The 13,535-nt window shown below is 42.4% G+C and overlaps 1 protein-coding gene and 1 non-coding gene across 2 annotated transcripts in view; both read right to left on the bottom strand.

Annotated features, from left to right (window-relative positions):
* LOC126263342 (C-Maf-inducing protein-like) overlaps positions 1 to 13,535 on the bottom strand; it is a 983,791-nt gene that overhangs the window by 185,860 nt on the left and 784,396 nt on the right. The gene's annotated exons all lie outside the window — the stretch shown is intronic.
* On the bottom strand, positions 11,114 to 11,185 carry Trnap-ugg (transfer RNA proline (anticodon UGG)). Its single transcript has one exon. It is a non-coding gene; the product is annotated as a tRNA-Pro (tRNA).

Here is a 13,535-nt window from a genome sequence, read left to right as displayed (position 1 = left end):
TATATGCGCATTCTCTGATGTTACCTATGACAGTCTGACAATGCACATGCAGTTTATTGATTACATGCATGTAGAAAACTTGTTCTGAGTTAAAGCTGTCAAACAAAGTTTGAAGAAGAATAAAATCTCACTACCACACGACAGCTAATGTAGAAAATACTTTTCTGACATATTATGGCACGATGCGCTCTCCCTACACATCTTCGAGATGCATCAGCTGCCTGGTGTCTATTAAACCTGGTTTAAATCTGATGACCTTAACTATCACTTCCGATCAACATTAAATACTTCATGAACCCATACATGGAACTCCAAATGTGCAGTGTTCCTGTACTGCTACAGAGCATGCATGCATTGCAAGGTATTCACACAGTTTATCGCATAGACTTACCATAAGGAATGAAACAAGAACTGTAATACACTTTACACCACAGACGCTCACTCTGGCTTGACGAAAACATCCGAACATTGACCAAAAGTTGCACAAATAATTGAGTTTGAAAGGAAAAGAAACGAGGTATGAAGCATTTATAAATTCATCGAATGTAGTGAGGTGGTTTAATTTCGTCCCAGTCTATAAAATTAATTTCGGGCCATACTCAGCTCTTGCCGATTAATGTAATATAATACCCGCCTACTAATCAGGGCGTCTGTCTCCGTTGCTTTTGAGTGTGAATGGAAATTGTAGAAATTTTTTGTGGAGCAACATTTAATAATAAAGCGTTTTAAATCATCAAAAGCGATGAGCGGGAGCAGGCGCTTTCGATAAAGAACGGGGGAGTGCAGCGCCGCTGCTGTCGCCACGGCCGCTGCCGGTAGCCAGCAAATGGATCCCGGAGCTTTGCCGCTTACGGCGTCCAGAGGAGGACAGTCTGCAGGAAGTCTGCCGCAAAATCGTTACTGGATAAAATTTTGATATCGGTGTGTCAGAAAGCGAAATAGATTGAATCTGCGCTACCATTACATTCACGTCTTCAGCATTCAGACAGAAGAGGCTATAAAAATATTTTATGCCAGCTGCTCTCGATCCACTGACATTATGAACAGAAACAACGCACGCTACCGCTAGACCACAGGCGTAATCAGCCTGGGCTTTCTCTATCATGGGACAAGTTTTCCTCCAGGAAGTGCCGCAGTCTACAGTGTTGCCAGATTGTGCAGATAACCGGACTTAGAGAATTAGCGAGTTGGCCAGTTTTTTTGTCCCATGTCGCGATCGGCGCGGACTTAGCCTCTGAAGCGGCCGGCCGCCGGTCGAGTTTTATGTCAAAGAGTGTACGTTCTCAGAAAATTCTTCCTCAAAGTAAGGCCTATGTTTGACACCAGTAGACTTCTTCTGGCGAGGGATTGTCTCTTTGCATGTGCTAGTCTGTTTATTATATCCACCTCGATTCTTCCATCATGGGTTATTTTGCTTCCAAGGTTGCAGAATTCCTTAACTTCGTCTACTTCGTGAACAACTAATTCAATGTAAGTTTTTCGCTATTCTCATTTTTGCTACTTCTCATTTTTTTTATTTCTTCGATTAATCATCATTCCATGTTCTGTGCTCATTAGAGCATTCTATTCAACATATCATGTAATTCTTCACTCTCGCTGAGGATACCAATGCTATCAGCGAATCCTATCCTTGATATCCTTTCACCCAGAATTTAAATCCCATTCTTGATCCTTTCTTTTATTTCCATCATTCCTTCTTCAATGTGTAGATTTAACAGCAGGGGGTCGAAAAACTGCATTCCTGTCTTACATCCTTTTTAATCTAAGCACTTCCTTCTTGATCTTTCAATTTATATCACCCTATAGCTTAATCCTATTTTTCTCATAATTTCGAACATCTTACACCATTTCACATTACGAACGCTTTGTGTGGATCGATAAATGCCGTAAGTGTATCTCTATTTTTTTTAGTTTTGTTTCCATTATCAACTGCAACGTCCGAACTGCCCTCTCTGGCGGCTCTATTTTTCCTAAAGCTAAACTGAGCATCATCTAACAGATCCTCAATTTTTTACATTCTTTTGTATATTATCCTTGTCAGGAGCTTGGATACACGATATGTTAAGCAGACTGTGCGACAATTTTCGCACTTATTTACCATTGGTATCTTCAGAATTGTGTCGATATTTCTCAGAAAGTCTGATGGTACGTCATCAGTCCCATAGATTCTACACAGCAATTGGAATAGTAGTTTGGCTGACATTTCCCCCCAATAACTTTAGAAATTCCGATGAAATGTTATCTATTCCTTCTGCTTTATTTGATCTCAAATGTTCCAGCCCTCTTTTAAATTCTGACTCTAAAATACTGGCTTCCTTATGTCTTCCTTATCGATATCAGTTTCTTCTACTATCAAGTCGTCACACAAATCCTCCCCATCAGAAACCTTCAGAGTACTCACGGAAGGTTGTTTTGACTTTTCTGTATTCTGGCTCAGTCCATCCTAAGACAATTTCTTTTGATTTCTTCTCATTTTTCCTGCAGCCATTTCACCTTGGATACCCTGCACTTTGTATTCATTTAATTTCCAAGTGACCTGCGTTTCTGTATTCCTGTCCTTACCTGAACATTCTTGGACTTGCTCCTTTCGTCGATTAACTGAAGGCCTCAGAACTGCTGGTAAAACCCTCTGAGTTGTTAGGCTGTTTCATATTTCTCATCAAATTTCTTCAATTCTCGACGTTTCTATTGTTATACTGGAATATTCTTCTCTGCTAGAGCAGAGGGATCGAAACGTCGAGTACTGAAGTAGTTTGAAGAGGAATATGACACGGCGTAATGGCTCAGATTTTATCATGAATGACAACGGGCACGAAGTCCTACATATTCATACAGACAGTATGTGTTTCGAAAGCGAGGGCAACATTCAAGTATGCCAAACGCAATAGGATGACTACTCGATACGATGTGTGTATATATGCATTTGTAGCTATCAGACCCATTTTCAGGCGTCACAGTTGAGTTACCTGGCATGAAATCATACGGAAATTGTTAAGAAATGCGAATGTTTCAGATGAAAAGCGCTTGCTCCGTAGGAGTTTAATATAAATAAATTTTATGCTACTCATATAACCGTAAGTACACCAGATAAAAAAATCAGTCATTTGAACCATTTATGGCTAGTTGGTCTGGTGTAAACCGCAGTGTGGCCAAGGGCTAAGGCGTGGCTCCTCACGTAGAGACAATATCTTCACATCTCATTGACTGTTCGCAGTTTTTCTTGACCTCTGGTTGACCAGAATTAAAGGTCAGAGACTCCACAGCAATTTGACAGGGAGTTGGGTGGTGACTGTATCAGAAAGCGGTCATGAATCATTCCTCTGAGAAAATGTGTTTACGCTCGGGAGGTTTATTTCAGTACTTTGTGATTCAACACTATATTCAGTTCGATAAGTTCGTGGCGTGCGTTCAGATGATAAGGTCGAACGAATCAGTCATATGTGTGAAGTTACAACACTGTTCAATCATTCGGAGGAGTCTTAAAAAAAAAAAAAAAAAAAAAAAAATGGCTCTGAGCACTATGGGACTCAACTTCTGAGGTCATCAGTCCCCTAGAACTTAGAACTACTTAAACCTAACTAACCTAAGGACGTCACACACATCCATGCCCGAGGCAGGATTCGAACCTGCGACCGTAGCGGTCTAGCGGTTCCAGACTGCAGCGCTTAGAACCGCACGGCCACTTCGGCCGGCAAGAGTCTTGCAGGAGGTGACTGTTATTGTAACAGTAATTTCGAAAAATGTTGCTTTAAACATCACAACTGAAGAATAAATTTCTAGAACCCCTTAAATTTTTACGTAAACGTGACTGGCAAGTAGAGTTGCACATTCGTAGAACAGATTCACGGAGTCAAATCATCGACGGAGCCACGACGGTGGACGATGTCATACGAGAAGCTCTGAACTTTAGAAGACGCAATATTAGCTATCAGAACTTTCGCGACGTCTCTCTGTCAACTGACATGTGACCTGCTGAGTTGCTACAACCAACCACACACTCAGGTCCCCCACTTAAGCAGGGCGAGTCCAGTGTGCCAACCACTGCGCTATCCCGCTCGTGCGGCTCTGTAAACAGGCTGTTGTCATCTGGGAAGACAGCGTACTAATCATGAAGATATGAAAGGGAAACAATCGGTCACAGAAAATGTTGGGACAAACATCGTGATTTATGCTCATGGTAACTTGTGAGCCGGCCGCTGGTGGCCGAGCGGTTCTGGCGCTACAGTCTGGAACCGCGCGACCGCTACGGTCGCAGGTTCGAATCCTGCCTCGGGCATGGATGTGTGTGATGTCCTTAGGTTAGTTAGGTTTAAGTAGTTCTAAGTTCTAGGGGACTTATGACCTCAGCAGTTGAGTCCCATAGTGCTCAGAGCCATAACTTGTGACTTGAATGAATGGACCCACGCTATGGTAGAAATAACATCCCCTACCCCCTCCCACCCTCTACAGTAGCATCGCAGCCCTCCATACACTGTTGTAGGTGCACTCGACGCATTGTCTCATTTGAAGAGAGACGTAATCAGGACTTGTTTGACCACAATACTCGCCCTCAGTCACCTACTGTCTAGCTGCTGTGTTGCCTTGAGAGTTACAGCTGTGCATCTTTATGTCCCGCTGTGAGAAATGACCTTTTACGAGTTACACGACTGCGCATGTCCACTTCGTGCCACTCCTTTCCCAATATTCACTCGATAACTAGTAGAGATGAACCTGCATTCACTGACACCAACTCCTGCTGCGATGTATGATGTTGCTTGGGAGAGGGGGAGGGGGAGTGGCGAGCCTTTAAGTACCTCGGAGTATCAGTTCACACCCAAATAAGGTGGGCCGACTGTACAGTCTAACTATTGGAAATGCACATCCGCAATGAAAATTGTGGGAAGAACCCTCACGAAGTGCAGTGCAGCCACACCGGAGGCCGCCTGCAAAACTCGTGTCACCTTATTCTTTGATATCAAGCCTTCCAAAATCCAAGAGGCGGAATTCAGGGAAGCATCCGCCACCCCCATTGTGCATGATGAGGAATAGTGGTCACTTGCCTGGTGGTCACTTGCCTGGTATTCGAGGATATAAATTCGTTTTAGTAGTGTATTGAAGGTAATAGTCAAGGTACCACATGCTTTCCAGTTATTTTTCAATTTAACTGGGTGATAAGTGGTGCGCTGTTCAAACAAAAGGAAACTACGAAATGGTAGAAAGAAAACAGAGCAGCGGTAAAGAGGCGTAGTAGTAGTAGTAGTAGTAGTAGTAGTAGTAGTAGTAGTAGTAAAAGGAGGATAAGGTAGATAATGCTTGAAATAAACAAGAAGTGCATGACTGTTGTTGTCTGTGGGTTTAGAGTTCTCGTTAGCGAGGTAATTAGAACCCTTACTAGCGAATGACCCTGTGTTAAAGTCAGTTCCCGAAAGTGTGAACAAGGAAAACCTGTATTTACGATGAAAATGCGCACTAACGACTTTTGAAAAGTACTTGATAAGTCCATCAACAAGTGTAGGTACTATGACAACAGCGGCTCGACTTATAGTTTGGAAACAACAGTAATAATAATGAAACGGATGCTGATTTTAAGTTCCTTTGGCAGTTTTCACTTTTATTTAGTTACAACATCCCACGAAAAAGATTGCAGAAAGTAATTTATTATTATTATTATCACATGTGAAAAGCTAAGAAATATGACATACAACCAAAAAGCTGAACCCTGCAACTGGTTTTGCTTCAAAATTACGAAATAATTTTTCCGAGAGTAAATAGAAGACACCCCAGGGTTCATTTTTGTGTTTCGCTGCTATACGGGACTGTAAGATTTGAAAGTGGCACTCGAAAAGAAAATTTACTATAATGAAAGTACGTTGGCTCAACAGGTATTGAATCACTGAATTTGGAGACATGTACTTGATTGAATCGAAGATCAGTGGCAAGTATTATCATGCGAGTTTTTGATGCTGGCAACAATAAATTCTGTTTACGGAAGAGTTTTCCATCAGTTAGCGCCGTATGCCCATTGCGAAAAACACTTTTTGAGTAACGTTCCTAAATATGAACGCGTGGCAGTGAGGTCTGTTGAAAGATCTTCCATTCCTCCTTACTTAAAGCAGTCGTTTGTAACCTCTTTCAGACAAGCTGCACTTACTGTTACCAACATTTCTAAGCAACGTTCGCTTTCTTTTGTCTTCCGTGTGGATAATTTTAACAGAGTCCAGTAAAACCTAAGAAAATGTTGTATCCTCACACAGTCTCGTTTAGAAGTCAACAGCTAAGGGAAAATTCTCATTCGATATGTTGTCGAAAGTATCGCTCATCTTTCTGCTACAGTGCTCTTGCAAACCATCGTAAACAAGCATTTTGTAAACGAAGAGAAAATAAACGTTCTCTTATTACGTGACGATACCCTGTTTCCATAACTCAATAACAACATTTCTGTCAATGGAACGTTAAATCTTAAGAAAGGAAGAGAGGGCATATATGATTAGCTTACCTCAGTGCTACAAATACGGACTAAGCGTATTTGCTGCTGCTCCAGAAGCTCTACTGGCGCCTGTAGGTAGACAACCAGACGTACAGCAACGACGGATAAATGGCGAACGTGTAAGGCGTGACAGTTATAAGAAGTCGATGAATGTTGCACTAGACAAGGAAACATGACTATGATTGTAATTTTTCTTATTTACTTATGAAAACAGCTTGAGTGAAGGACATCCCCATTACAATTACATAGAAGCAGTATAAAAGCTTCTTTTTTCAGGATGAATTAAGAATTTATACGAAATGATACGAGTAGCAGTAAGTGCGCGGTACAGGACACTCAAATACCCATTTCAAAACTAGGATGGAATCGTTGAATATGGCGTTGCAGTCATCAGAGGCAGCACTTGCTCACATGGAAAAGGACGAAGGGACGAATTTTTCGTGCCATTTTCAAAGAATTATCTAGGTATTTGCAGGAACTGTTTAAGGGGAAACACGGAAAATTTAAATTAGAAAGGGCAGCTGAGGATTAGAGCCCCATTAATTTTGAAAGTAGTCCAGTATTTCACTACTGTGCTACTCTGCTCTCTTTAAACTTTATTGTAGAGTAATTTATTAAAATATTGAGCTGAAACGTGAAAGCGTCTATTGGAATACAAGCACTTTCTGCGTAGCTTTATGCTACTAAGCGTAAGGACTGTTATCCTAACAGAATTTTATAATTTTTTCTCCTCCTCCGGGTACTTCATCACAATCCGTACCTCATCTCCTCCTCGTCCGTTACTGTTACGTTGTTGTTCCTTTCGGGAACTCTTCCCGAATTCTAGCCATGTAATAGTAAAAATGTACTTAAAGTTCACACTTAACGTTATTGTTCAAACGAATGTAATGAAAATGCTGATAACAGAACGAATTAAGTTCCTTTCCATATTCGTATACATGATGGAAAAAGAACACCACTAACTAATCGTTACAAAAATTAAAATTATAAAATTTGGAAATTTGTGGTAAGTTCTTATGGGACCAAACTGCTGAGGTCATCGGTCCTTAAGCTTACTCACTAATTAATCTAACTTAAACTAACTTACGCTAAGGACAACACACACACGCACACACACAACCATGCCCGAGAGAGGATTTGAACCTCCAACGGAGGGAGCCGCGCATTTAAAATTATAAGATATAAGAAAAAAGGAGATGCAGATAAACTACTACAGTGTGAGTTTAATTCAACTACATAGAAGCAGAAAGACTAGAGTTTTATAAAACATCAATACTCTGCATATTTAAGAAGTGAAGTTAGTGTGATGAGAGTTAAGAGAGGGAGTTATGCTATCGTTCTTGGGTTCTATGTTTCTCCAGTGTGTATTTAGAACTAGGCTTGTGTAATTTGGTTTTTATTCTGTTAGGATAGCTAATTATTATAAAATCACGTCTGTCGATGGTAATAACCGAAACTCGTAAGGTGAATATTTTATAATAAACTGAAAATAGAGAGTCAAAGGATTTCTCAGAAACATTATGTAAAAACTTCAGAGATTTCTTTGTTAAGCTCACCGCTTCACATATGGTAGAAAATTACGGAATATTGTTTTGAGAAACAAGAGAGGTGAACAGAGACTACGAGCTCTTGCTGCCGTCTTGTCGTTCTTTTCTCACGGTAGCTTATTTAGGAGTTAATGTATTCCTGGTCCCAAAGTTACCTTGTCGTCAGATTTGAACATGGATATCAGTCACAACTGATAGTGATCAACATGTTAACTCAAATTTCCCAATTTATTTTCACGCAGTAATTAATAACACAAGTTCTCACAGTCTCAAGAAACAAAAATACACCATGTGCTGTTTTAGTAACTCTGACTATTAATACAGTGGTGACAGAAAGAAAGAGAGACCGCTCTGGGCAGTCTGAACGGTGCTAGATGCACAAGCTACAGCACTGTGCATTGAAACGTAATAAACTTCAAAAGAAGAAAAAGACAGTGAACGGGAGTGTTGAGAGAGGAGAGGGAGAGGGATAGGGAGGAGGCAGAGAAAATTCATAGCATGAGAAAGGATGGGGAATAAGATAAAGGATGGGGAATAAGATAAACGAGAGGGAGAGAATAAGTGGCAGAAGAGAGGGGAAAGAGAGACAAAGAGGAAGAGAGGGAGAGAGGGAGAGATGGAGAGAGGGAGAGATGGAGACAGAGGGAGGGGGAGGGAGGGAGGAAGGGAGGGAGGGGGAGAGAGAGAGGGGGGGAAGAAGAGCGCTAGTGAGGGGCGGGAAGGAGAGGGGGAAAAGGGAGAAGTTAGCTAAAGAAAAATTATATTTTCTGGCGAAATTATGTGTATATGACTCTAAAGAGACATCTACGCAAACATACTAAAATCAGTTAACCCCCGCCCTTGATTCTTAAAAGAACCCAACTCCCTTTAATAAAAAGACACATCTTCCGAGCTACGGCTCGAAAAATTAGATAATTTTGTAGGTACATTCAGTGGTATATGTGGATACTGTTTGCAAAACGTGTTGCGAATAGTGTTGGTAGTACAGAAGCAATAGAGACTCGTGCCTGATGCTGCAGTTTTACTGTACAAACAGCGAAAATGCAGTAAGCTATAAACTTTTCTCCTTTCATCATTTTGTTGGAGGGGAGGTGGTGTCACCGGGAAAAAGTTTCTTAAAAGTTTTAAATCGTGCGTTAAGTTTGCTGGAAACCTAATGCTCTCGTTCTCAAACACTGGACGAATATAGTCTGGGCAATTTTGGCACCGTGAGGTATGGTGCCTCAAGACATACACAAAAATGGCTCTGAGCACTATGGTACTTAACATCTGAGGTCATCAGTCCCCTATAACTACTTAAACCTCACTAACCTAAGGACATCACGCACATCCATGCCCGAGGCAGGATTCGAACCTGCGACCGTAGCGGTCGCGCGGTTCCAGACTGAAGCGCCTAGAACCGCAAGACATACACAGTTTCTAACTGTAATACCTGCAGCTTATGAAAGCATTTTAAATTTTTTAATTGAGTGAATAACTGCACGAAACATTAAAAACAAAACTTAGTTGCCCCTGGAAGCCGTTAGATAGGCAACCCGCACATGGGATTGTGCCTCAAGTTAACCTTTTAATAATATAGATTCTTGTAAACACCTTGATCGATTGCTACATCGCGTCCCTGCTGCTTTACTCTATATCTAACTTGTATAACAGGTACTGCGTGACGATACACAGCAACTGTAATGCGAAAAACGTTAGTTGCGCCCAGGTTCGCGCTACGCTGAGGCCACAGTGGGGTGGGTGTTGCGGTGTGTCGCACCGCCGCTGTCTCCTGGTCCCGTATCGGCCGTTATTACCGCAGTAAATCATAAACATCGACCGGCAGTGGGCTGCTCTTTTTATCGCAATGAATCACGCCGGGCCGCTTATTGGTTGCACACAGAGGAGCGCAGTGAGTCGCTTACGCGGAGGAACCCCGCGCCACCCCATCCCACGGCACCCCGCCGTGAATTATTCACGACGCGTCGGCAGCCGGATCACTGTCTTGCAGACTCGCGTCGCGTGCCGGGCTCGCGCTCACCGCAGCTGGTGCGCTAGGGAGGCGCGTCCACACAGTTGTCACACACACCTGACACGTCACACATCCCCTAACTTGGAAACAAGCCGAGACAGTTAGTCAACAAGTAAAGCGGTAAGTCATCGCCGTCAAAGGTGTTCAGTTGTGATATAATTCTACTGAACACGCTGCTCTTGCCATAAATTCGCGATCGTTCGAGGCGCGTTCAATAAGTAATGTAACAGTTTTTTTTCCTGAAAGCAGATTGGTTTTATTCAGGATTCCAGTACACCATATTACCCCCACCCTTTTGGCTACAAAACCCTATTTTTCAACGTAATGTCCGCTTAGTGGTTCAAATGGCTCTGAGCACTATGCGACTTAACTTCTGAGGTCATCAGTCGCCTGGAACTTAGAAATGGCTCTGAGAACTATGGAACTTGACATCTATGGTCATCAGTCCCCTAGAACTAATTAGGCCTAACTAACCTTAGGGCATCACACACATCGATGTCAGGGGCGGGATTCGAGCCTGCGTCCGTATATTGGTTCCCGCAGGTCTACTGTTAATGGCAGTCCACACGTGATTGGGGAACGCTCCAAATGTTTATAACTAACCTTAGGGCATCACACACATCGATGTCAGGGGCGGGATTCGAGCCTGCGTCCGTATATTGGTTCCCGCAGGTCTACTGTTAATGGCAGTCCACACGTGATTGGGGAACGCTCCAAATGTTTATGCCTTTGCTACTAGGATTAATAACGGAACGTAAGGCGTTCAACTGCGAGAAGACGACCTCAGCTGCTTCTCTCAGCAGGAAAGACATCTCTCCGTTTTGGGTGCTGCATGCGCATGCATTTAACAAACGTGCATGCGATGTACTAGTTTTTGGGAAACGATTAGAATCGTTGTACGTGCCAGTCTAAGTATAGGTATAAGTAAGCGAAGACGGATTAATCCTGCCACGTGGATTGCTTTCCACATGACGCACTTGCCAGTCTCATGGGCCAGTGGCCCGACATGCAGTTTGTCCCGTTGCATGGCTTACTTTCAGAGACTCGTAAGTTTATCGTAGTGCTTGGTTGTCGCGAAAGTGAAAAGTAGGGCCTGTCCGGAATTTGAACCCGGGACCTCCTGCACCCAAAGCAGGAATCATACCCCTAGACCAACAGGCCGCACAAGTAAGCGGATCTGCACCCCGCCACGTACTGAGATCTGAGGCGAAGAACCACGCCGGCACACACCTTGAGTGTCCCAACTGGTGAACGAGCCTGTCATTACCAACAGGTGTCCAGTTGAGTAGCGACGTGTTTACCTGTGATCCGACGAACACGTCCTATGACACTGTTACCACGTTACAACTTTGCCGGAGTACGCGGGAGATGGGACGGGTTTGCGCGACCTTGTTGCTATGATGACAGACGCCTCGCTCAACGAATCACAGTGCTTTGTTCACTGCCAGTTCTCAGTAGATATTCTGCAAGCGCCTGCGAATATCTGCGATAATCTGGTTTTCCACCAAAAGAAACTATGACAGCTCTCTGCTAGGAACGCTCCTCCGTTAAGGACGCCATTTTGAAGGTTACGATAGTACCGCCACCAATCGGCACTTCATGAAACAATAGTAGCTGAAACAGAAATATTCCACGATGTCACACAGCAAATTCCGCATCTTTTCAACCGAAATTAACCGAGAAAACAAATGTGGCGCATTACTTATTGAGCGACCTTCTTAATCCAAACCGATTGCTTTAAATGAAAACTGCTTTGTTAAATGTAACATAAAATTGTACGCAATAAAGGTTGGTTCCGATGAAATATAACAGATGCTTTCGGCCTTTGCATAAAATTGCTTGAAATTATCCTTTCCACACCTATCTTTTTACTTGTATTCATTTCATCAGCTTTCTTCGTGTTGTTCAGGGTTTCGTACTTTCTTTGTCTTTTAGAAATTACTAGCAAATTTACTAATATGCACTGGAAGTCAGAACGACCTCTTATTCACAGCGACATAATAGATTTTGTGGGGTTCAGCTTCCTTCACTTAATCTTGCAAACTCTGATATGGGAACAGCGCTCATCTTAATTTTGACACTTTTTTTTGTTTTAGGTAATCCTTTTGAAGCAACTGATGTATTTCAGTCGAAGCCTAGTTTCCGATAGTTAGTTTTACTTAAAATACGATGTAATATAAACAGTTAGTCTAATAAATTAAAATATCGACAAATATATAATGACTACTCTTAATATTCTTCGTAGACAACATTCAGTTGCAGTTTCATAATTATTTCATCAAACGGAATCGTCTGGTACAGAATGAAATTTTCACTCGTCAGCGGAGTGTCCGCTGATATGAAACTTCCTGCCAGATTAAAACTGAGCTATCCAAGCACGGCTCACGACCCCTTCTGACAGCTTCTGTTCTGCCAGTACCTCGTCTCCTACCTTCCAATCTTCAAATAAGCTTTTATCCGAACCTTGCACAACTAGCACTCCTCGAAGAAAGGATGTTGCGGAGACATGGCTTAGCCACAGCCTGGATAGAGAAGTTGTCCGCGAAAGGCAATGTCCCGAGTTCGAGTCTCGGTCCGGCACACAGTTTTAATCTGACAGGAAGCTTCGTCTGGTACACATTAAAATAATATTATGTTTGATTTTTATATCAGTCATTTTTCTGGTGATTTTTCTTTTTGTATGTCTTGACGCTATCAACCCCCCTCCAAATTAATGTAATCTCGATTTGCAAGCGAAAAGTGCAAATCAGTATGTGAAGGGACCCCTAATGACATTTGGGTCCAATTAAATATCTGTATAATTAGTCACAAGCATAACTTAAAATTACATGAAACTTTAATCTCGCTCGCAAGACACATCAAAATTCTCACGTGAGGCTTGATTGACGCAAAGGGGATGACGTCACAAGCCAGCAGAATAAAAGAGGATGCCTCAGCTTAAAGTGGGCAGTTGCCGAGCTGTGGCGAGATTCTTGGCTCAGTGTCGGCGGCTCAGTTTTGCACACCAGTGTAGTACTTTACATGACACGTTTCATATTCGTACGCCTAAATCCGCTGCCAATATCCGCATAAAATAGTGTGGTATTTTTTCTAACCTGTTCATCCAGCAGTAGCACCTGTACCGAACGTCCACAGTTAATTGCTGGATATGCTCCACTATCTGTCTTCTCCTACAGTTTTTAACCTGTTACATCCCCCTATAGTGGCGTGTAAGTTGTTCGCAGATGTCTTAACTGATGTCCAATTATCCCGTCTCTTCCTCTTGTCAACGATTTCCACGTGTTGCGCATCTCTCCTATTCAGTGAAGAACGTCCTCATTTGTTATTAGTCCACCTACTTTTCAACACCAGTCACTAGGTAGAGGAACGTCGTCGGCGGGTCTTATGATCGATATCCTTCCACTCTCAATTTTTATCCCACTGTTGAACCTTTCTTTTACTTCATCAGTGTAAAGATTGAACGGCAGAACGAAGGATTACACCCCTATGTCACACTTTATAAAGAGTTAGT

Source organism: Schistocerca nitens, chromosome 6 (genome assembly GCF_023898315.1).
Source record: "Schistocerca nitens isolate TAMUIC-IGC-003100 chromosome 6, iqSchNite1.1, whole genome shotgun sequence".
Taxonomy (NCBI): Eukaryota; Metazoa; Arthropoda; class Insecta; order Orthoptera; family Acrididae; genus Schistocerca; species Schistocerca nitens.
Note: the sequence above shows the minus strand (reverse complement) of the source record. Positions and strands in the feature narration are given on the sequence as shown.